Raw genomic sequence first — 22,805 nt, 5'->3', positions numbered from 1 at the left:
GCCCATAATTAAGGGTGCATATAACACACGAGTGCCTATGTACGCGAATAAATAAGTCTTGTGAACATTGATCAATCGGAAAGGGTGCTAATTGGGATTGTTCACTAGCCAATATATTAGCAAATACCGCCTTTGCCGCTTATTAGAACGGGGCGCTTATTACGTCGAATACGGTATCACTGGTCATAGACTTTGGTGTGTGTGTATAAAGATATATGTTTTCTACAATGGAGATTGAGTCTTACAGCTAGCACTTGTTAATTCTTCTTAAAATGTATGTTTAAAATATTTTCCAGGTTGAGGAGTACAGGAACTTTATATGTCGATATTGATTCAGGCAGGCTAAAGGGTACCCTAAGACATGAACGTCTGTGCACCAGTTGTATAACATCTGAAACAGAAGATCTTTATCATTTTACTCTTATTTGTCCATCTGATCATTTCAGAAGACTGTATGTACCTACCAGTAAATCATATATTGCATTTTCATCAAGAGAGCAGTTCAACAAACTTATTGCCACTAATTGCTTCAATGAGATTAAATACTTTGTGTTATTTTTCAACATTGCTGTTAAATGTAGAAATTGTTAATTGTGTATCAAGTTATTTTATATATTCATGACATACGTACATTAATGTGCTAATTGTTTCATCATCTGCCTGCACCTACTGTAAATACATTGTATCCTGACCTATGGCCTTAACTTCAATAAATCACCATCATCAATATTTATTGCTAATGTTCTTTCATTCTCCTGTACTGGCTCCCTAATTGTCAGATACCCCAGTTGTTAGATACCCCAGTTGTCAAATACCCCAGTTGTCAATTACCCCAGTTATCAGATACCCCAGTTGTCAGATAGCCCAGTTGTCAGATATCCCAGTTGTCAGATGCCCCAGTTGTCAGATGCCCCAGTTGTCAGATACCCCAGTTGTCAGATAGCCCAGTTGTCAGATATCCCAGTTGTCAGATACCCCAGTTGTCAGATACCCCAGTTGTCAGATGCCCCAGTTGTCATATACCCCATTCGTCAGATACCCCATTCGTCAGATACCCCAGTTGTCAGATACCCCAGTTGTCAGATACCCCAGTTGTCAGATACCCCAGTTGTCAGATACCCCAGTTGTCAGATAGCCCAGTTGTCAGATAGCCCAGTTGTCAGATAGCCCAGTTGTCAGATGGCCCAGTTGTCAGATACCCCAGTTGTCAGATACCTCAGTTGTCAGATACCCCAGTTGTCAGATACCCCAGTTGTCATATACCCCAGTTGTCAGATACCCCAGTTGTCAGATACCCCAGTTGTCAGATGCCCCAGTTGTCATATACCCCATTCGTCAGATACCCCATTCGTCAGATACCCCATTCGTCAGATACCCCAGTTGTCAGATACCCCAGTTGTCAGATACCCCAGTTATCAGATGCCCCAGTTGTCATATACCTCAGGTGTCAGATACCTCAGTTGTGAGATACTCCAGTTGTCAGATACCCCAGTTGTCAGATGCCCCAGTTGTCAGATACTCGAGTTGTCAGATACCCCAGTTGTCATATACCTCAGTTGTCAGATACCTCAGTTGTCAGATACCCCAGTTGTCAGATACCTCAGTTGTCAGATGCCCCAGTTGTCAGATACCCCAGTTGTCAGATACCCCAGTTGTCAAATGCCCCAGTTGTCAGATGCCCCAGTTGTCAGATAGCCCAGTTGTCAGATACCCGAGTTGTGAGATACCCCAGTTGCCAGATGGCCCAGTTGTCAGATGCCCCAGTTGTCAGATACCCCAGTTGTCAGATGCCCCAGTTGTCATATACCCCAGTTGTCAGATGCCCCAGTTGTCAGATACCCCAGTTGTCAGATGCCTCAGTTGTCAGATACCCCATTCGTCAGATACCCCAGTTGTCAGATACCTCAGTTGTCAGATGCCCCAGTTGTCATATACCCCATTCGTCAGATACCCCAGTTGTCAGATACCCCAGTTGTCAGATACCCCAGTTGTCAGATACCCCAGTTGTCAGATGCCCCAGCTGTCATATACCCCAGTTGTCAGATACCCCAGTTGTCAGATACCTCAGTTGTCAGATACCCCAGTTGTCAGATAGCCCAGTTGTCAGATAGCCCAGTTGTCAGATACCCAATTCGTCAGATACCCCAGTTGTCAGATACCCCAGTTTTCAGATACCCCAGTTGTCAGATTCCCCAGTTGTCAGATGCCCCAGCTGTCATATACCCCAGTTGTCAGATGCCCCAGTTGTCATATACCCCATTCGTCAGATACCCCAGTTGTCAGATGCCTCAGTTGTCAGATGCCCCAGTTGTCAGATACCCCAGTTGTCAAAAACCCCAGTTGTTAGATACCCCAGTTGTCAGATACCCCAGTTGTCAGATGCCCCAGTTGTCAGATACCCCAGTTGTCAGATACCCCAGTTGTCAGATGCCCCAGTTGTCAGATACCCCAGTTGTCAGATACCCCAGTTGTCAGATGCCCCAGTTGTCAGAGAGCCCAGTTGTCAGACAACCCAGTTGTCAGATAGCCCAGTTGTCAGATAGCCCAGTTGTCAGATACCCCAGTTGTCAGATGCCCCAGTTGTCAGAGAGCCCAGTTGTCAGATACCCCAGTTGTCAGAGATGCCCAAGTCGTCAGATGCCCCATTCGTCAGATACCCCAGTTGTCAGATACCCCAGTTGTCAGATGCCCCAGTTGTCAGATACCTCAGTTGTCAGATACCCCAGTTGTCAGATACCTCAGTTGTCAGATAACCCAGTTGTCAGATCCCCCAGTTGTCAGATACCCCAGTTGTCAGATACCCCAGTTGTCAGATGCCCCATTTGTCAGATACCTCAGTTGTCAGATACCCCAGTTGTCAGATACCTCAGTTGTCAGATAACCCAGTTGTCAGATACCCCAGTTGTCAGATACCCCAGTTGTCAGAAGCCCCAGTTGTCAGATACTCCAGTTGTCAGATACCCCAGTTGTCAGATGCCCCAGTTGTCAGATACCTCAGTTGTCAGATACCCCAGTTGTCAGATACCCCAGTTGTCAGATACTCCAGTTGTCAGATACCCCAGTTGTCAGATGCCCCAGTTGTCAGATACCCCAGTTGTCAGATACCTCAGTTGTCAGATACTCCAGTTGTCAGATCCCCCAGTTGTCAGATACCCCAGTTGTCAGATACCCCAGTTGTCAGAAGCCCCAGTTGTCAGATACTCCAGTTGTCAGATACCCCAGTTGTCAGATGCCCCAGTTGTCAGATACCCCAGTTGTCAGATACCCCAGTTGTCAGATACTCCAGTTGTCAGATACCCCAGTTGTCAGATGCCCCAGTTGTCAGATACTCGAGTTGTCAGATACCCCAGTTGTCAGATACCTCAGTTGTCAGATACCCCAGTTGTCAGATACCCCAGTTGTCAGATAGCCCAGTTGTCAGATGGCCCAGTTATCAGATGCCCCAGTTGTCATATACCTCAGTTGTCAGATACCTCAGTTGTGAGATACTCCAGTTGTCAGATACCCCAGTTGTCAGATGCCCCAGTTGTCAGATACTCGAGTTGTCAGATACCCCAGTTGTCATATACCTCAGTTGTCAGATACCTCAGTTGTCAGATACCCCAGTTGTCAGATACCTCAGTTGTCAGATGCCCCAGTTGTCAGATACCCCAGTTGTCAGATACCCCAGTTGTCAAATGCCCCAGTTGTCAGATGCCCCAGTTGTCAGATAGCCCAGTTGTCAGATACCCGAGTTGTGAGATACCCCAGTTGTCAGATGGCCCAGTTGTCAGATGCCCCAGTTGTCAGATACCCCAGTTGTCAGATGCCCCAGTTGTCATATACCCCAGTTGTCAGATGCCCCAGTTGTCAGATACCCCAGTTGTCAGATGCCTCAGTTGTCAGATACCCCATTCGTCAGATACCCCATTCGTCAGATACCTCAGTTGTCAGATGCCCCAGTTGTCATATACCCCATTCGTCAGATACCCCAGTTGTCAGATACCCCAGTTGTCAGATACCCCAGTTGTCAGATACCCCAGTTGTCAGATGCCCCAGCTGTCATATACCCCAGTTGTCAGATACCCCAGTTGTCAGATACCTCAGTTGTCAGATACCCCAGTTGTCAGATAGCCTAGTTGTCAGATAGCCCAGTTGTCAGATACCCAATTCGTCAGATACCCCAGTTGTCAGATACCCCAGTTGTCAGATACCCCAGTTGTCAGATTCCCCAGTTGTCAGATGCCCCAGCTGTCATATACCCCAGTTGTCAGATGCCCCAGTTGTCATATACCCCATTCGTCAGATACCCCAGTTGTCAGATGCCTCAGTTGTCAGATGCCCCAGTTGTCAGATACCCCAGTTGTCAAAAACCCCAGTTGTTAGATACCCCAGTTGTCAGATACCCCAGTTGTCAGATGCCCCAGTTGTCAGATACCCCAGTTGTCAGATACCCCAGTTGTCAGATGCCCCAGTTGTCAGATACCCCAGTTGTCAGATACCCCAGTTGTCAGATGCCCCAGTTGTCAGAGAGCCCAGTTGTCAGACACCCCAGTTGTCAGATAGCCCAGTTGTCAGATAGCCCAGTTGTCAGATACCCCAGTTGTCAGATGCCCCAGTTGTCAGAGAGCCCAGTTGTCAGATACCCCAGTTGTCAGAGATGCCCAAGTCGTCAGATGCCCCATTCGTCAGATACCCCAGTTGTCAGATACCCCAGTTGTCAGATGCCCCAGTTGTCAGATACCTCAGTTGTCAGATACCCCAGTTGTCAGATACCTCAGTTGTCAGATAACCCAGTTGTCAGATCCCCCAGTTGTCAGATACCCCAGTTGTCAGATACCCCAGTTGTCAGATGCCCCATTTGTCAGATACCTCAGTTGTCAGATACCCCAGTTGTCAGATACCTCAGTTGTCAGATAACCCAGTTGTCAGATACCCCAGTTGTCAGATACCCCAGTTGTCAGAAGCCCCAGTTGTCAGATACTCCAGTTGTCAGATACCCCAGTTGTCAGATGCCCCAGTTGTCAGATACCTCAGTTGTCAGATACCCCAGTTGTCAGATACCCCAGTTGTCAGATACTCCAGTTGTCAGATACCCCAGTTGTCAGATGCCCCAGTTGTCAGATACCCCAGTTGTCAGATACCTCAGTTGTCAGATACTCCAGTTGTCAGATCCCCCAGTTGTCAGATACCCCAGTTGTCAGATACCCCAGTTGTCAGAAGCCCCAGTTGTCAGATACTCCAGTTGTCAGATACCCCAGTTGTCAGATGCCCCAGTTGTCAGATACCTCAGTTGTCAGATACCCCAGTTGTCAGATACCCCAGTTATCAGATACCTCAGTTGTCAGATACCCCAGTTGTCAGATACCCCAGTTATCAGATGCCCCAGTTGTCGGATACCTCAGTTGTCAGATACCTCAGTTGTGAGATACTCCAGTTGTCAGATACCCCAGTTGTCAGATGCCCCAGTTGTCAGATACTCGAGTTGTCAGATACCCCAGTTGTCATATACCTCAGTTGTCAGATACCTCAGTTGTCAGATACTCCAGTTGTCAGATGCCCCAGTTGTCAGATACTCCAGTTGTCAGATACCCCAGTTGTCAGATGCCCCAGTTGTCAGATACCCCAGTTGTCAGATACCTCAGTTGTCAGATACTCCAGTTGTCAGATGCCCCAGTTGTCAGATACCTCAGTTGTCAGATACTCGAGTTGTCAGATACCCCAGTTGTCAGATACCTCAGTTGTCAGATACCTTTAGTTGTCAGATACCTCAGTTGTCAGATGCCCCAGTTGTCAGATGCCCCAGTTGTCAGATACCTCAGTTGTCAGATACTCGAGTTGTCAGATAACCCAGTTGTCAGATCCCCCAGTTGTCAGATACCCCAGTTGTCAGATACCCCAGTTGTCAGATTCCCCATTCGTCAGATACCTCAGTTGTCAGATACCCCAGTTGTCAGATACCTCAGTTGTCAGATAACCCAGTTGTCAGATACCCCAGTTGTCAGATCCCCCAGTTGTCAGATACCCCAGTTGTCAGATACCCCAGTTGTCAGAAGCCCCAGTTGTCAGATACTCCAGTTGTCAGATGCCCCAGTTGTCAGATGCCCCAGTTGTCAGATACCTCAGTTGTCAGATACCTCAGTTGTCAGATACCCCAGTTGTCAGATACTCCAGTTGTCAGATACCCCAGTTGTCAGATCCCCCAGTTGTCAGATACCCCAGTTGTCAGATACCTCAGTTGTCAGATGCCCCAGTTGTCAGATAGCCCAGTTGTCAGATACCCGAGTTGTGAGATACCCGAGTTGTGAGATACTCCAGTTGTCAGATACCTCAGTTGTCAGATACCCCAGTTGTCAGATACCCCAGTTGTCAGATACCCAAGTTGTCAGAAGCCCCAGTTGTCAGATACTCCAGTTGTCAGATGCCCCAGTTGTCAGATGCCCCAGTTGTCAGATACCTCAGTTGTCAGATACCTCAGTTGTCAGATACCCCAGTTGTCAGATACCTCAGTTGTCAGATGCCCCAGTTGTCAGATACCCCAGTTGTCAGATGCCCCAGTTGTCAGATGCCCCAGTTGTCAGATAGCCCAGTTGTCAGATACCCCAGTTGTCAGATACCTCAGTTGTCAGATACCCCAGTTGTCAGATACCCCAGTTGTCAGATACTCCAGTTGTCAGATACCCCAGTTGTCAGATGCCCCAGTTGTCAGATACCCCAGTTGTGAGATACCTCAGTTGTCAGATACTCCAGTTGTCAGATCCCCCAGTTGTCAGATACCCCAGTTGTCAGATACCCCAGTTGTCAGAAGCCCCAGTTGTCAGATACTCCAGTTGTCAGATACCCCAGTTGTCAGATGCCCCAGTTGTCAGATACCTCAGTTGTCAGATACCCCAGTTGCCAGATACCCCAGTTGTCAGATACTCCAGTTGTCAGATACCCCAGTTGTCAGATGCCCCAGTTGTCAGATACTCGAGTTGTCAGATACCCCAGTTGTCAGATACCTCAGTTGTCAGATACCCCAGTTGTCAGATACCCCAGTTATCAGATACCTCAGTTGTCAGATACCCCAGTTGTCAGATACCCCAGTTATCAGATGCCCCAGTTGTCATATACCTCAGTTGTCAGATACCTCAGTTGTGAGATACTCCAGTTGTCAGATACCCCAGTTGTCAGATGCCCCAGTTGTCAGATACTCGAGTTGTCAGATACCCCATTTGTCATATACCTCAGTTGTCAGATACCTCAGTTGTCAGATACTCCAGTTGTCAGATGCCCCAGTTGTCAGATACTCCAGTTGTCAGATACCCCAGTTGTCAGATGCCCCAGTTGTCAGATACCTCAGTTGTCAGATACCTCAGTTGTCAGATACTCCAGTTGTCAGATGCCCCAGTTGTCAGATACCTCAGTTGTCAGATACTCGAGTTGTCAGATACCCCAGTTGTCAGATACCTCAGTTGTCAGATACCTCAGTTGTCAGATACCTCAGTTGTCAGATGCCCCAGTTGTCAGATGCCCCAGTTGTCAGATACCTCAGTTGTCAGATACTCGAGTTGTCAGATAACCCAGTTGTCAGATCCCCCAGTTGTCAGATACCCCAGTTGTCAGATACCCCAGTTGTCAGATGCCCCATTCGTCAGATACCTCAGTTGTCAGATACCCCAGTTGTCAGATACCTCAGTTGTCAGATAACCCAGTTGTCAGATACCCCAGTTGTCAGATCCCCCAGTTGTCAGATACCCCAGTTGTCAGATACCCCAGTTGTCAGAAGCCCCAGTTGTCAGATACTCCAGTTGTCAGATGCCCCAGTTGTCAGATGCCCCAGTTGTCAGATACCTCAGTTGTCAGATACCTCAGTTGTCAGATACCCCAGTTGTCAGATACTCCAGTTGTCAGATACCCCAGTTGTCAGATCCCCCAGTTGTCAGATACCCCAGTTGTCAGATACCTCAGTTGTCAGATGCCCCAGTTGTCAGATAGCCCAGTTGTCAGATACCCGAGTTGTGAGATACCCGAGTTGTCAGATACTCCAGTTGTCAGATACCTCAGTTGTCAGATACCCCAGTTGTCAGATACCCCAGTTGTCAGATACCCAAGTTGTCAGAAGCCCCAGTTGTCAGATACTCCAGTTGTCAGATGCCCCAGTTGTCAGATGCCCCAGTTGTCAGATACCTCAGTTGTCAGATACCTCAGTTGTCAGATACCCCAGTTGTCAGATACCTCAGTTGTCAGATGCCCCAGTTGTCATATACCCCAGTTGTCAGATGCCCCAGTTGTCAGATGCCCCAGTTGTCAGATAGCCCAGTTGTCAGATACCCGAGTTGTGAGATACCCGAGTTGTGAGATACTCCAGTTGTCAGATACCTCAGTTGTCAGATACCCCATTCGTCAGATACCCCAGTTGTCAGATACCCCAGTTGTGAGATACTCCAGTTGTCAGATACCTCAGTTGTCAGATACCCCATTCGTCAGATACCCCAGTTGTCAGATGCCCCAGTTGTGAGATACCCCAGTTGTCAGATACCCCAGTTGTCAGATGCCCCAGTTGTCAGATACCCCAGTTGTCAGATACCTCAGTTGTCAGATACCCCAGTTGTGAGATACCCCAGTTGTCAGATACCCCAGATGTCAGATACCCCAGTTGTCAGATGCCCCAGTTGTCAGATACCCCAGTTGTCAGATACCCCAGTTGTCAGATACCCCAGTTGTCAGATACCCCAGATGTCAGACAGTGCAGGAGAGATGGCTTGTCAAATCATATGAGTTTCACCTGTTGTGATGGAACAGTCCTAATAGAAGCATCCCCTCTAAAATTAGGATCAAATAAGTAAAGACCTTTGAATTTAATGGTTTTAATAATTCATTGAACTGCTCAGATACAATAGGATTAAATATTGTGTTATTTTATACACTTATAGAATTAACTAATGAACCATTTGATCATTTGAACCAAGTCTCCTCAACTTCTTACGAGAATATTGAGTTTTCTCAATTTACATGTTTTTACTAAATTGTGCATATGTGTCCAAGATAATTGAATTTGTCTCAAACATGGCAGGTTTGCAGAAAGTTGCCTTAGTCAGATCGCAGAGATGTATGCCCCAGGTACATTTTCAATATCACCTCTGCAGCAAAACGATTGGGTGATTCTACCCAAAGTTGCAATATTGACACATGCTTTCATCACAAATTAAGTTAATAAATTCATTTGTTTTGGCATAATTATTGTAACATATGTTAGGTGAAAGGTAAGTTTGCATATTTAATTTATACAAAAATGTTAAGAAACGGTATAAAAAATGTGTTTTATGATGCAATATATATTATTGTTTATGTTGACACACAGAAGTGAACATTTTTTTTCATAAAAACAAGAGAATAGAATTATTTTATTTTATTTTTTAAATTTTATTTTATTGTTTTTAAAAAGTGACAATTATTATAATTCGTGTTCTCATGACGTGTATGACAAATGGTGTATGATCAGGATTAATCCATTTTACCACTTGGATACCAAGCAATGGACAGTGGGAGAACACAACCAGGGCATCAGTGATTTTAAGGTACCGGTACCTGACAAATGATAGAATCTCTGCCCAGAGAGCAGAAAGTCCGTTGTTTGATCTCCCTGGCCATGTCTCATCAAAGGTGGTACTTGTTGTTACCCTGTCTGGCGTCCAGCATTAAGGGGATGAAACAATGACTGGTCGACTCGGAGTCAGTATGTGTCTGAGTGGGGTATCCATGGTAAACAGACGTCACTCGTGATAATGCTGTTCTATTGACAACCCCCACATTATCAGACACAATAGTTGTTCCGCTAGACATGATGATTTATCATTGATTTTGTATTAACTTGTGCAAGACATTGTTTCATATGCAAGAATAAGGCTGAGGCTTGTTTGCTATTTCAATAACGAAAACAATATGTTGACATATAATAGTTAAACTACAACAAATATCACTTTTTAACAAGTCAAAATATAGCATTTGTGATATATGTATCCATTCTCTATCAACTAAGGTTTGTTTCAAGGCGTCAATAGTGGTAATTTGACTGTGCATGCTGTAAATAATGGTGAGTTAGTGCAGTCTACAAAAAAATTAATGTAAACATAGTGAAAGAAAACATGAATAAAATATTAATAAAATATGAATGTGCAATAATCTTGAATGCAATGTTAAACCCTGTTTCACCTCACATCACATCAGTCCTAAGTGTGTGGTTCCAATGAGGTGCTAAGCGATATTCATTTATCCACTCTTTTGTGATGCAAGAAACCATCAGTATGTTACTGGATACTGTCCGGGAAGAAATAAGCAGCAGCACACCTTATTGTACAGACAAGTATAAGTACTAAAATACTGGTAAATGTACATGCAGCCCAACAAACATCACTTGATTCGAAGATGGCCCCTGGATTCAGAGTTATTTCCCTTTTTGGGATTCTGGAGTAGAAGACGTCACCACTCCATATTTGTCCCCAAGTGGGATTCAAGGGCAGAACAGATCCCCAGTACCTCATGCTTGTCTCCCTGTGAGGATTCTAAGACAGAACAGATCCCCAGTACCTCATACTTGTCTCCCTGTGGGGATTCTAAGACAAAGCAGTTCCCCAGTACCTCATGCTTGTCTCCCAGTGGGTATTCTAAGACAAAACAGACCTCCAGTACCTCATGCTTGTCTCCCTGTGGGGATTCTAAGACAAAGCAGTTCCCCAGTACCTCATGCTTGTCTCCCTGTGGGGATTCTAAGACAAAACAGACCTCCAGTACTTCATGCTTGTCTCCCTGTGGGGATTCTAAGAAAGAACAGATCCCCAGTACCTCATGCTGGTCTCCCTGTGGGGATTCTTAGACAAAACAGACCTCCAGTACCTCATTCTTGTCTCCCTGTGGGGATTCTAAGACAAAACAGACCTCCAGTACCTCATGCTGGTCTCCCTGTGGGGATTCTAAGACAGAACAGATCCCCAGTACCTCATGCTTGTCTCCCTGTGGGGATTCTAAGAAAGAACAGATCCCCAGTACCTCATGCTGGTCTCCCTGTGGGGATTCTTAGACAAAACAGACCTCCAGTACCTCATTCTTGTCTCCCTGTGGGGATTCTAAGACAAAACAGACCTCCAGTACCTCATGCTGGTCTCCCTGTGGGGATTCCTAAGACAGAACAGATCCCCAGTACCTCATGCTTGTCTCCCTGTGGGGATTCTAAGACAAAACAGACCTCCAGTACTTCATGCTTGTCTCCCTGTGGAGATTCTAAGACAAAACAGATCCCCATTACCTCATTCTTGTTTCCCTGTGGGGATTCTAAGACAAAACAGAACTTCAATACTTCATGCTTGTCTCCCTGTGGAGATTCTAAGACAAAACAGATCCCCATTACCTCATTCTTGTTTCCCTGTGGGGATTCTAAGACAAAACAGATCCCCAGTACCTCATGCTTCTCTCCCTGTGTGGATTCTAAGACAGAACAGATCCCCAGTACCCCATGCTTGTCTCCCTGTGGGGATTCTAAGACAAAACAGATCCTCATTACCTCATGCATTTCTGCCCTTGCAGATTCCAGGAAGCATAGGTCTTCTTACCTTTAAATAGAGAAGCTGGTCGAGAAGATGTAAGCATGTATTTGGCATTAATGTCAATTCACTATGCCTCTTTGATATGCAGAATATGAATTGTTGCTCATGCTCTCAAACACGGGTCTTCTTGGTCCAGAATGATTTATTGTTGTCAGTGGTGATGTAGCTGTTCTTACTGTTGAGTAAAACAGCATTCAGGGTTGCCTCTCAGATTGATTGGGTACCCACCTTACCAGTATGTGCTGAAAGAGTGAGGAAAAACAGCAGACTTGTAGGGCGGAAGAGTATACGATAACCTACTTGGGAGGGGACCATGGTTTGGTATTGTGGAAGAGTAGGAAATGTTTGGGACACAATAGTGAAGGTAGGAAAATGGTATGGAGTTACAAGCTTTTAAATATGCTTTTTGAATTTGAAGGAATTAAAAAAAATAAAAATTATATGATAAAATCAAAGCAGAGACTTAAATAATCTCTTTAAAGGTTATATTATTATAGGCTATATGAGGGTTTGATCTGTCATTGGATGGTTTGCAACTTTCATTTACAAAAACAAATGGAAAAACAGAGTTACCTCCCTTCCATCATCTTTTTCAGCATTGTCAGTTGTAATGAAATCTGAAGACAAAGTGATCCAGCATCGTCTAGACATGAATTTCATCAGTACATTGTATCATCCACAATCTGCGCAAATCTTATCCAAATGTTGAAATTTTAAATGTGAATATCAAATGATTAAATTTTATAAGATGAGTAGAATTATACAGTAGCAATTTCATCAAGTAATCAGAGGAGGAAAACTTTCACCATACTCATTCTTAAACTACTTAAATGTTCTGGAAACCAAGTAATAGACATATGCTGAACAAGAAGCCTTTCTTTCTTGCAATGTGAATATAATTCATGAAGAGGAATTCTAGGTGGTTCATTAACATATGTAACAGCTATGAATTTATGTATTAAATGTATGTACATTAAATTGTATTAGAAAATTTATGTACAAACTTGCTTTCTTTTCCAGATTTGTTGACCTTTGATCTTCTTGGCAGTGATTGAAAACAGCAATCAGGTAAGGAATTGTGTTTGCCTGTTGTTAAGTGCTTCACTCAGCATTATTCCAGCTATATGAAGGCATGCTGTAAATACTCAGGTCTGGGCCAGACAATTCAGTGATTGATAGTGTGAGCGATAATAAACTAGAGTCTGACTACCCGATCCCTTTTACGACTAGCATCCATTGTTGGGGACCTAGTCTAACCCAGAACCACCACTGGGTGACGGAGGTGTAAGACTACGGCATCTATGGTAGAACTAATGTTGCATGTATAAAAATATATGAATTATGAAACATTTTGATTTTGTAAAAACATTAATTTGTGGATTTCATTACTAAAAAACTTAAAGTAGGTCAAAGAAAGCACGAAGCCTTTGACTTTGCATGCCAGAAACCATAATCCTGGGTTTGAATCCCAGTTCGCCCTGATTATGTTTCCAGGTTTGTAAGCACCATAGCCATGTTAGTGGGTTTCACCGAAGTGGTAAATGTCGGAGACCTGCATCACTTCGAGCAGACACGCTGACTATATACTGGGATACTGTTCGAAGCAGTGTTTTAGCCAACTCACTCAGATTTACCTTATTCGATGCAATAATCGCCCAGGCCGCTCTCAAAATTAGAAATAGGGGGCTCTTATTAGAATAAAATTTAAGTGAAAAAAAAAGAGTTGAAAGATCGTAAATTTCGTGGTTTATGCTGACAGTCTGAAATGATACAAAAGAAAAGTCTGTGTATTATACACGACAGATATATTTTCCAGAATTAAATTGCCAATAATTAAGGGTGCATATAACACATGAGTGCGTATTATACACAAATAAATAAGTCTTGTGTACATTGATCACATTGATCAGTTGGAAGGGGTGCTAATAGGGATTGTTCACAAGCCAATATTAATATATTAGCAAATATGGCTGTGGGCGCTTATTAGAGCGGGACGCATATATTATGTCGAATACGGTACATTGTATGACGTGATCAGGACAGAAATAGAAGATAGTGAATGTTGAAGTAGATACATTACATAATAATTATACAGTTGTACATCTCAGAAATAGTTGGCATGTGTAACTATGTTTGGTTATGAGAATACTAAGCTAAAATTATGTCTGTTCCTTAAACTATCCAACACTGTTTTAAAAACACAAATTGCCATTAATCTAATGTCATAGAATGTTAATTATGTGCAGTTAAAGCTGTCATCAAGCTCTAGAAAAAAAAAAGTTGTTGAAATTCAAAAACAAAATTCAGGCTCAGATCTCTTTAGCAATTTCAAAAACAAAATTCAGGCTCAGATCTCTTTAGCGGAAAGGAACTATATTGAACGCTGTGATATCTGCAAATTTAATTGACGTGCAGATTTTCAGTCCGTGTTGTTTTTCTCGTGGAAGTCAAACTCGACCAAGCCACTCGATCAAGAAGTTGCGAGGCGCTTCTTCCACAGAGAAGGTCCCTCGCGGCAAACAAACCTGCTTAAGATTTTACAAGATTATGAAAATGTTAACAAATGCTTCTTCCCAGCCCACACTAGTCTTCATGATCGATAACCTCGCCGAGTTCTCACTTGCCGCTCTCCGCAAAATTCTATTGTTGTCATCGGAAATTCACAGCCTACGCCAATACTGTAGCCTAATAAAGGACATGTGCAAGAGTAAACAAATTTAGATAATTGTCTCTTTCCAGTTGACGGTGTCGATGTGAAGCCATTTTATATGTCCTTCTTCAGCTGATGACTTTATGATTTAAGTAGTAAATACCTTGATAAGGGGTTAACATTGATTGGGATAGGGTTAAGGTATTGATAACCTATTAGGCTCATCCAAAAAGACTATTAATGCTCCATGTGCAATGTTTGCAAGGATTGTATGCGTTGGGAAAATCACACGAGTTGGGAAATTGTTTCGGCAAAGTTGTTACGTAAAGACTTAACAGAAAGAGAGAGGCCGTTCTCGTTTTCAATACAAGGGATAAAAGTGTGCCGTTTTGTGGGGATGGAGCCTTTTAATGACCAATAAGAAGGAATGAATCGGGGCAAGCTGTTGGCTTTTGTCATAAATAACATTTGCTTGCTGATGGCTCTATAGTTTCATACATATTAATTGATTTTGCGGTGCTGAGATGGAATACGTCCGGTTGGGTGGTGATTTATTTATGGCCATTATGCTGTTTTTCTATTAGAAGAGGGACTAAATGGGTATGTTTTGGTAACGCTATCTGAAAACAGATTTTAGGAAATAGATCCCCTTTGTTTACAGCTATTTACCTAGATTGTTATATTGGTGTCTTCATGGGCGATTGCAATAAATATAAAGTTGTAATGATTGTTTTGTGTTTTTATTGGTTTTCTGTTCAGTCTTGCTGGATGAAATTGAATGAACTGTCATGAGTGATTAAGGTTTTCTTCCTGTCCTCCTCCAAACTATAAGGTTTCTTGATGATGATGATAATGATCTCAATGATGATGATGATGATAATGATCTCGATGATGATGATGATGATGATCTCAATGATGATGATGAAGAGGATCTCAATGATGATGATCTCAATGATGATGATGAAGAGGATCTCAATGACGATGATGATGATAATGATTTCAATGATGATGATGAAGAGGATCTCAATGACGATGATGATGATGATTTCAATGATGATGATGAAGAGGATCTCAATGACGATGATGATGATAATGATCTCAATGATGATGATGAAGAGGATCTCAATGACGATGATGATGATAATGATCTCAATGACGATGATGAAGAGGATCTCAATGACGATGATCATGATCTCAATGATGATGATGAAGAGGATCTCAATGACGACGATGATGATAATAATGATCTCAATGATGATGATCTCAATGATGATGATGAAGAGGATCTCAATGACGATGATGATGATAATGATCTCAGTGATGATTGGGTGGTCAGACTTGCTGACTTGTCTGATGCATGTCATCGTATCCCAATTGCGTAGACCAATGCCCATTATATCAATCACTGGATTGTCAGGTCCAGACTTGATTATTTACAGACTGCAGTCATATAGCTGGAAGATTGCTGAGGGAGGCGTTAACAACAAACAAACAAAGCCTTCTCAATGAAATAGGGATCTGATGATGAAATAGTCTATTATATGCTCACAGAACATGGGGATGTGACCATCTTGACAGACGCTCGACCAAGACCTTGACCCGTGGCCCTAGTCGTCTGACACACAATGACTAGGTACTCCAGATTATTGTGCTCTGTGTAATTTGAACCTCAAGGGACTTTCAGAATAAATTGTTATTAATAATATAATATACAGGGTAAACACTAAGGGCCAGATCCAACTTGTCTACAGCTCATTCTCACTGAGGGGTTCATTTCATAATTAGTCTTCAAGAAATTAATCCCCTCCGGACAGTCACTAGGCTCAGACTAGTGGACTAGATGCCATGTCTCACCATCATATACATATAAAATGTTTGCAAAAAAGGCTGTTGTTTTGAAGTTTTTACTATCAGTCTATTGTAATGTACAAAAACACGGTTATTAATGGTGTCAGCACATCCTTTGTTGTTCTGCCTGTTTTTCACTTTGTAAAGCACAAAAAAATGAAACAAACAAAACTCACACATTAGTGGCCTCAATAACCAAATACTGAATGGTTCTCAAAATGTAAGTGAATTTTTTAACCTTTAAGCCCACAATAATCTACCATGTCACAGGAACCTGTAAATAATCAAACCTATAGCCGGACAAACCAGTCATCCACTCTCATTTTGCTGGAATATTGCTAAAAGCCAATTGTCAGTGACACTTGACACTGAGTGAGATTTCTCAGTTTGTTATGCACGTCACTAATTAGTGGTATTTGGGCATGTCAGGGATCAGATATTAGTCTGCTATAGATGTTAGTTTGCAGTAGAGAGTTTGTTATGTACGTAAATTTTATATGATAATATAGAGGAGATAAATTGGGGATTTTGTAACATTTCATGGTATTCGTTTGTTCGTTCTATCAATGTTCGTTCTATCCATGTTCTACCTCATTGCAAAAAAAACAGAACATATATGTTGAACCCCACTGCTTAATACACATGTACCAAATTTCATTCAATTCTGAAAAAGAATGGCTAAGTAATAGCCGATAATAGCGGTTGCCGTGGCAGCTATTAAAACCTCTTGGGGTGTCACCATTGGTGGCTACAAGAAATCTCAGCTTCATCATTCCAGTGGTTTCTGAGAAAGAAGATGTTGACAAAGGACGACGGACGACAGACAATATGACATAAGCTCACTTGACTTTCAGTCAGTTGAGTCAACAATGCACGTTGAACGAAATGCCTTTCTTTGGTTCCAAATGGTCAATTGGTCAAGAGTATAATCTGCCAAGATAAAAGTGACATGCTGTGATAGAATTGGAATTCTGTTCAATGTAGCTTTATACCCAACTCACTCACTCACCCTCACTCACTCACTCACTCACTCACTCACTCACTCACTCACTCACTCACTCACTCACTCACTCACTCTTGCAGGGTGCAGTTGTACAGAACAACCTTAGCGCTACGACTGTCAAAAGTCTATCTTAAGGTATTGGAGTTGCGATCACCTTAGCACTGAGATCGCTTTGTACAACGACACCCAGGACATCTCCTGCATGTCACTTGGATTCTCATTAGTTTGCCATGCTGAAAGGTAAATTTTTTACTGCTTCTTTAAAATTTGCTTGGATAATTGTTTCCAAGGATAAATTTTGAAATAGATTTATGTCAAATTCAATAATGGATTTTGAGTATAGGTTTCTTTCCACAGTGATACTTTCCCAGGAATACTGGCGCCATAAATGGTAAATTTTGTTGAAAAGAATACAAATGACCATTTTTGTATATCATCTATCCTGAAAAGATATTTATGACAAAAATTAAATGAAAAATGTGTGTAATTGAATATTGGTAAAACCAGGAATAAAAAATAATTTCTTCTTACTGTTCATCATCACTTGAGTATATTTTATCATTTCATTGATCAAAACAAAAACATGGTGACATGGTTTTGTTACTTATGTATGTATCATTAAATCACATCAAGAGTAACACTTTTTTATCCCCCGGCATAAAATATGGGGATATAGTTGTTGCCTCATCTGTCGGTCCATCGGTCCTTCCATGTGTCCATAATCATGATGATTTGGTCCGAATTTGTGGGGGCTGGGGGGATTTGTCTAACTCTTGTGTAATCACCCATGGTTAGATAGTCCAAGCTATTTGAAGCCACATGGAAAATATTGTTAACTAATTTTGTTACATATTTTACAGAACAAAAACAATCACGTCAAGAGCAACAGATTTTGATCACCCTTGGTTAGATAGTCCAAGTTATTTGAACCCACACACTAATAAGGTCAATGTATTTTCATGGAAGTGATATAATATTGGCACAAGCTAATGGAGTGCCATGTCTGTTATTGAACGCAGGGTTGGTAGCACTCAAGAGTAAAGCAGTCCTTGTTTGTCTTGTAGTTGTCATTAACAAGTAGAAGTTGTCATTAAATATTTAAGATGGATTCTATTCAATCCTTTTCACTCTTGCTACAGTGCATGTTTAAACAACCTTGGCTGCTCGTTTGAGTCTTGGGTCTGAACAGTGTCTATGTTTTAATTGTCCATTAATCAATATCAGTGTCCTTTTTTAATTGAAAGTGTATAGATTTATCTCTGGTTTCTAGCAATCATTGTTAGCACATTCGTGTTTAAACATTGGCCAAGCTTTTGATTCGGATGGAGACTGGAGGATTAGCTTTATTAAAAAGGTTTTGGAAAAACAGTTTGGCAGGCGAGTTCTTACGAATGGTGGAAATTGTACATGATGACCTCTGTCTGATACACTGATTGTTATCAGAGAGGAAATCTTTGCAGGGTTCGGGATGCAGGGTTGGTGAATCAGAGACGCTATTGACTGGTATAGCCACCACTCATGTTCCCAGGACCTAAAGATATAAAAGTAATCTTGTCCAACCTGAAACCTGTTTTTATTTTTACCAGCCAAGATAGTAGAATTTAATCCATAGCTTGGCTTTACTTTTTTCTTCTAGGGTGACAGTGGCGATGTACAAATGGAATTTTTTTAATACATTTAAGGGCATCCTTATAAATTAGATATTGATTTCAGACAAATTTTGAATTATTATGTCCATGTCTGGAGTTGTATACCTAGCCATGATGCTATTGAATGCAGTGTTAAACACTGCTTGTTTTAAGGAGAGATTAAAATGGATCGAATGGTAAGGTTCAATGATTTGGTTGATTGTGCATAATATGGTAAGGCTCAATGATTTGGTAGATTGTGTATCGTATGGTAAGGCTCAATTATTTGGTTGATTGTGTATCGTATGGTAAGGTTCAATGATTTGGTTGATTGTGTATCGTATGGTAAGGCTCAATGATTTGGTTGATTGTGTATCGTATGGTGAGGCTCAATGATTTGGTTGATTGTGTGTCGTTGTACCTGATCACTATAGATGTTGCTCACAATTTCAACCACTGGATTGTCTGCAGTAAAATAGCTGGAATAATGTTGACTGAGACATTAAACAACATTCACATTGACTCATTTCTGCACACAATTGCCAAACAAACCTGGTGATATAGCTGGAATAATGCTGATTGTGACGTTAAACAACATTCTCATTGACTCTTTCCTGCACAGAACAGCCCAACAAAGCTGCTGTTACTGCAGTGGTGTGGTTATATAGCTGGACTGATGATGACTGTGATGTGAAACAACATTCACATTGACTCTTGCCTGCACAGAACAGCCCAACAAAGCTGCTGTTACTGCAGTGGTGTGGTTATATAGCTGGACTGATGATGACTGTGATGTGAAACAACATTCTCATTGACTCTTTCCTGCACAGAACAGCCCAACAAAGCTGCTGTTACTGCAGTGGTGTGGTTATATAGCTGGACTAATGATGACTGTGATGTAAACAACATTCACATTGACTCTTTCCTGCACAGAACAGCCCAACAAAGCTGCTGTTACTGCAGTGGTGTGGTTATATAGCTGGACTAATGATGACTGTGATGTAAACAACATTCACATTGACTCTTGCCTGCACAGAATTGCCAACCAAACCTGCTTCTACTGCAGTGGTGTGTTGATTTTCATCTCAACCAGTCTAGAACAATACAGTGTCGAAATGCCATTTGATCTTTGCAATTATCAAAATACTGACATAAAACAGAGGTGCCATTGCTTGGCTACTTGTCAAATACCAGACAGGAAAATGATAGTTTGATTAAAGTTTGCCCTATAAAATGTTAGATTCAGTGTGAAAATATTGTCAATCATCCACAGTTTAGTTTGAGAATCAAGAAGGTATCTTGTTACATCATCTTTTTGATTAGACACGGGCCGAATTACACAGGGGATGATATCGTCTGATTTGACACTGGTGGCCCGGGAGGCGCAATTCTCTGTGCAGAGTTGTGTCCCTTGAGTATGCCAAAAACTGGGTTGAATCCTGTTTACTCTACTTAAGTTTCTAGGTTTGTCATTGCAGGCATTTCTTCCATATCAAGATGACATTCCGAGATGTACAGAGCGCCAGATAACTTTTTGAGCATTTGAGTTTTTACTCAAAGGTTTCTTACATTTTTCACTGGGAAAACAATATTTTTTCACACATCAATTCATCAATCTAGTGTTTTTTTCCCCAAATGAGTAAGCATTTTGAGATTTAAAAAAAATGAAAAAATGTTTTAGATGTATATAACGGTTCTAAATATAGGCTTGACTCGGAAAGTAAATTAGCTTGTAATTGTGTTTCGGAAATTAGCACTGTTATACACACGTTTACGCGTGCTGTTTTCAAACAATTGAGTTTTTCATTTAATGCATGCGTATCTGTACGCAAGTTAATTGAAAGTAATTGCAGGTTATGTGTAGCTCTGGATGTAGCGGAAATACTGTTAAAAGTGACATCAAATTAAACTCACTTATTATACCCCGGGTTTGAAAAGTGATCAGCATATGCATGTCCGTTTCCGGAGCAGAACTCCTAAACCGTTGAATATTTCTTGTTGAAACTTGCTATACAGATCAGTATCTGATAGTGCAGATTGATGATATTTCTGGACAGATTAAACTCTTTACCAATTGTTGACGATTTTGGACCAAAGAAAGACAACTTTGCATTGTTGTCTCAACTGACAGAAAGTCAAGTGAGCTCATGTTACGTTGTCTGTCGTCCGTCATCCTTTGTCAACATCTTTTTCTCAGAAACCACTGGAATGATGAAGCTGAGATTTCTTGTAGCCACCAATGGTGACACCCCAATTCTTTCAAGAGCTTTAAATAGCTGCCATGGTAACCGCTATTTTCGTCTATTACTAAGCCATTCTTTTTCAGAATTGAATAAAGTTTGGTACATGTGTATTAAGCAGTGGGGTTCAACATATATGTTCTGTTTTTTTGCAATACAGTAGAACATGGATAGAACGAACAAACAGATACCATGAAATGTTACTAAATCCCCAATGTATATCCTCTATATGATATCATATAAAATTTACGTACATAACGAACTCTCTACAGCAAACTAACATATATTGTGGACTACTCTCTGATCCCCGACAAGCCCAAATACCACTAATTAGTGACGTGTGTAGCGAAATGAGAAAGCGAACTGAGAAATCTCACTCAGTGTCAAGTGTCACTGTCAATTGGCCATTTGCAATCAGCTGCGAATCAACATAATTATCGGTGACGATTCAACCTCGCTAAACTTGCTTTATGTTAAGCATATCTGTGCATGTAATTGGACTTATCAACTGAGATGACATCATTCGATACTTTGTCTGATTTCAAAGATGCAGTTTCACCAATGCAGTCAGAAAAAACGAGGCCAGAGCAAAATCACCGACTACACATCTTCCCATTTGTAAATCAAGAAATGCTTAATACATATTTGATAAAAAATGTTCTAAAATGTTATGAATTTAATTTTATTAAATGAATATTATGAAATGTTATTAATTGAATGCTATTAAGTGATCATTGCTAAACCAAGTCAATGCTGCAATTGTGTGCATTGTGTTTTGTTTTCTCTGAGAGAAAATATATATAACGAACAATGTATATATCCAACTGATTTCTCCAGTCCCTTGTAGTTCGCTATATCCGTGTTCTACTGTAATTAAAATTCTGACCTTGATTTGACCTTTGCAGCAAACTCTGACCTTACAGCAAGTTGAAACTCCTTGTGGCAATTTCTCATGCATGTTGTTCAATATGTAATGAAATTAAGTATATAAATAGTTTGTATTTGGGTTCAACACACAGGTTCTGTTTTTTCATATTTTAAATTTTGACCCTTGTTTTACCCATACGCTTAGACCATGCTCCTGAGCTCTCTCAAACTACATTATATTTCCTCACACTGTACACAGCATCTCCTCAGAAACCACAAGACCAATGAAGCTGAAGTGTCACATGCTTGTTCCCACCAATGAAAACACTCAATTTATTCAAGAGGTATAAATCCCTTCTGCCACATCAGTCATATTGAAAAATCTTTTTATGGTCATTACTCTGCCATTTTTGTTCAAAATGTAATGAAATTTGGCATTTGGTTCATTTCATCACATATGTTTCATTTAATGCAATACCTTAAATCTGAAATCTTTAACCATGTTCTTAAATTCTCTCCAAAGACGTATTTTGCTGAAGGAGCTGAACTTTGACATGTATTTGTATAGGGGCAGTGGCGTAGAGTAGTGGTTAAGGCCTTAATTTGCTCGTCTAGCCAATAATCAGGGTCCTTGAAGCCCTGCCATGATATTGCTTGAATATTCCTCAAAGCGGTGTAAAACCATACTCAGTCATATTGTTTTTAAATCATTACATGTTTGTGTTTAGTCCTCAGTATTTGTGCAGAACATTTTTTTTATATCAATGCTGACAGCAACATTGTCTTTGTTGACATTGTAACTGTTGACTAGATATCCAGGTGAGCTACAGTGCTATGGCACTAATGTATGAACATGTATATTCAGTGTTTTGATAGTATTTTTTTATAGATATTTTTACGTGCAATGACCAGGTCTACAAATAAAAGTAGTGCACTTTAAAATGTTTTTGCAAGGTGATGCACTTTTATTACCTTAAGATATGGTTGACAGTTTAATACATAGTTTTT

At 41.4% G+C, this 22,805-nt stretch overlaps 1 protein-coding gene across 1 annotated transcript in view; it reads left to right on the top strand.

The window, feature by feature from the left end:
* LOC124137805 (zinc finger MIZ domain-containing protein 1-like) overlaps nt 1–22,805 on the top strand; it is a 423,984-nt gene that overhangs the window by 59,929 nt on the left and 341,250 nt on the right. The window contains exon 2 of the mRNA XM_046504266.2: nt 12,582–12,629. The gene's annotated coding sequence lies outside the window, so the exon portion shown is untranslated. The remainder of the gene's footprint in view (nt 1–12,581; nt 12,630–22,805) is intronic.

This window comes from Haliotis rufescens, unplaced genomic scaffold, assembly GCF_023055435.1.
Source record: "Haliotis rufescens isolate VD_foot unplaced genomic scaffold, xgHalRufe1.0.p SCAF_20, whole genome shotgun sequence".
Classification (NCBI taxonomy): Eukaryota; Metazoa; Mollusca; class Gastropoda; order Lepetellida; family Haliotidae; genus Haliotis; species Haliotis rufescens.
Note: the sequence above shows the minus strand (reverse complement) of the source record. Positions and strands in the feature narration are given on the sequence as shown.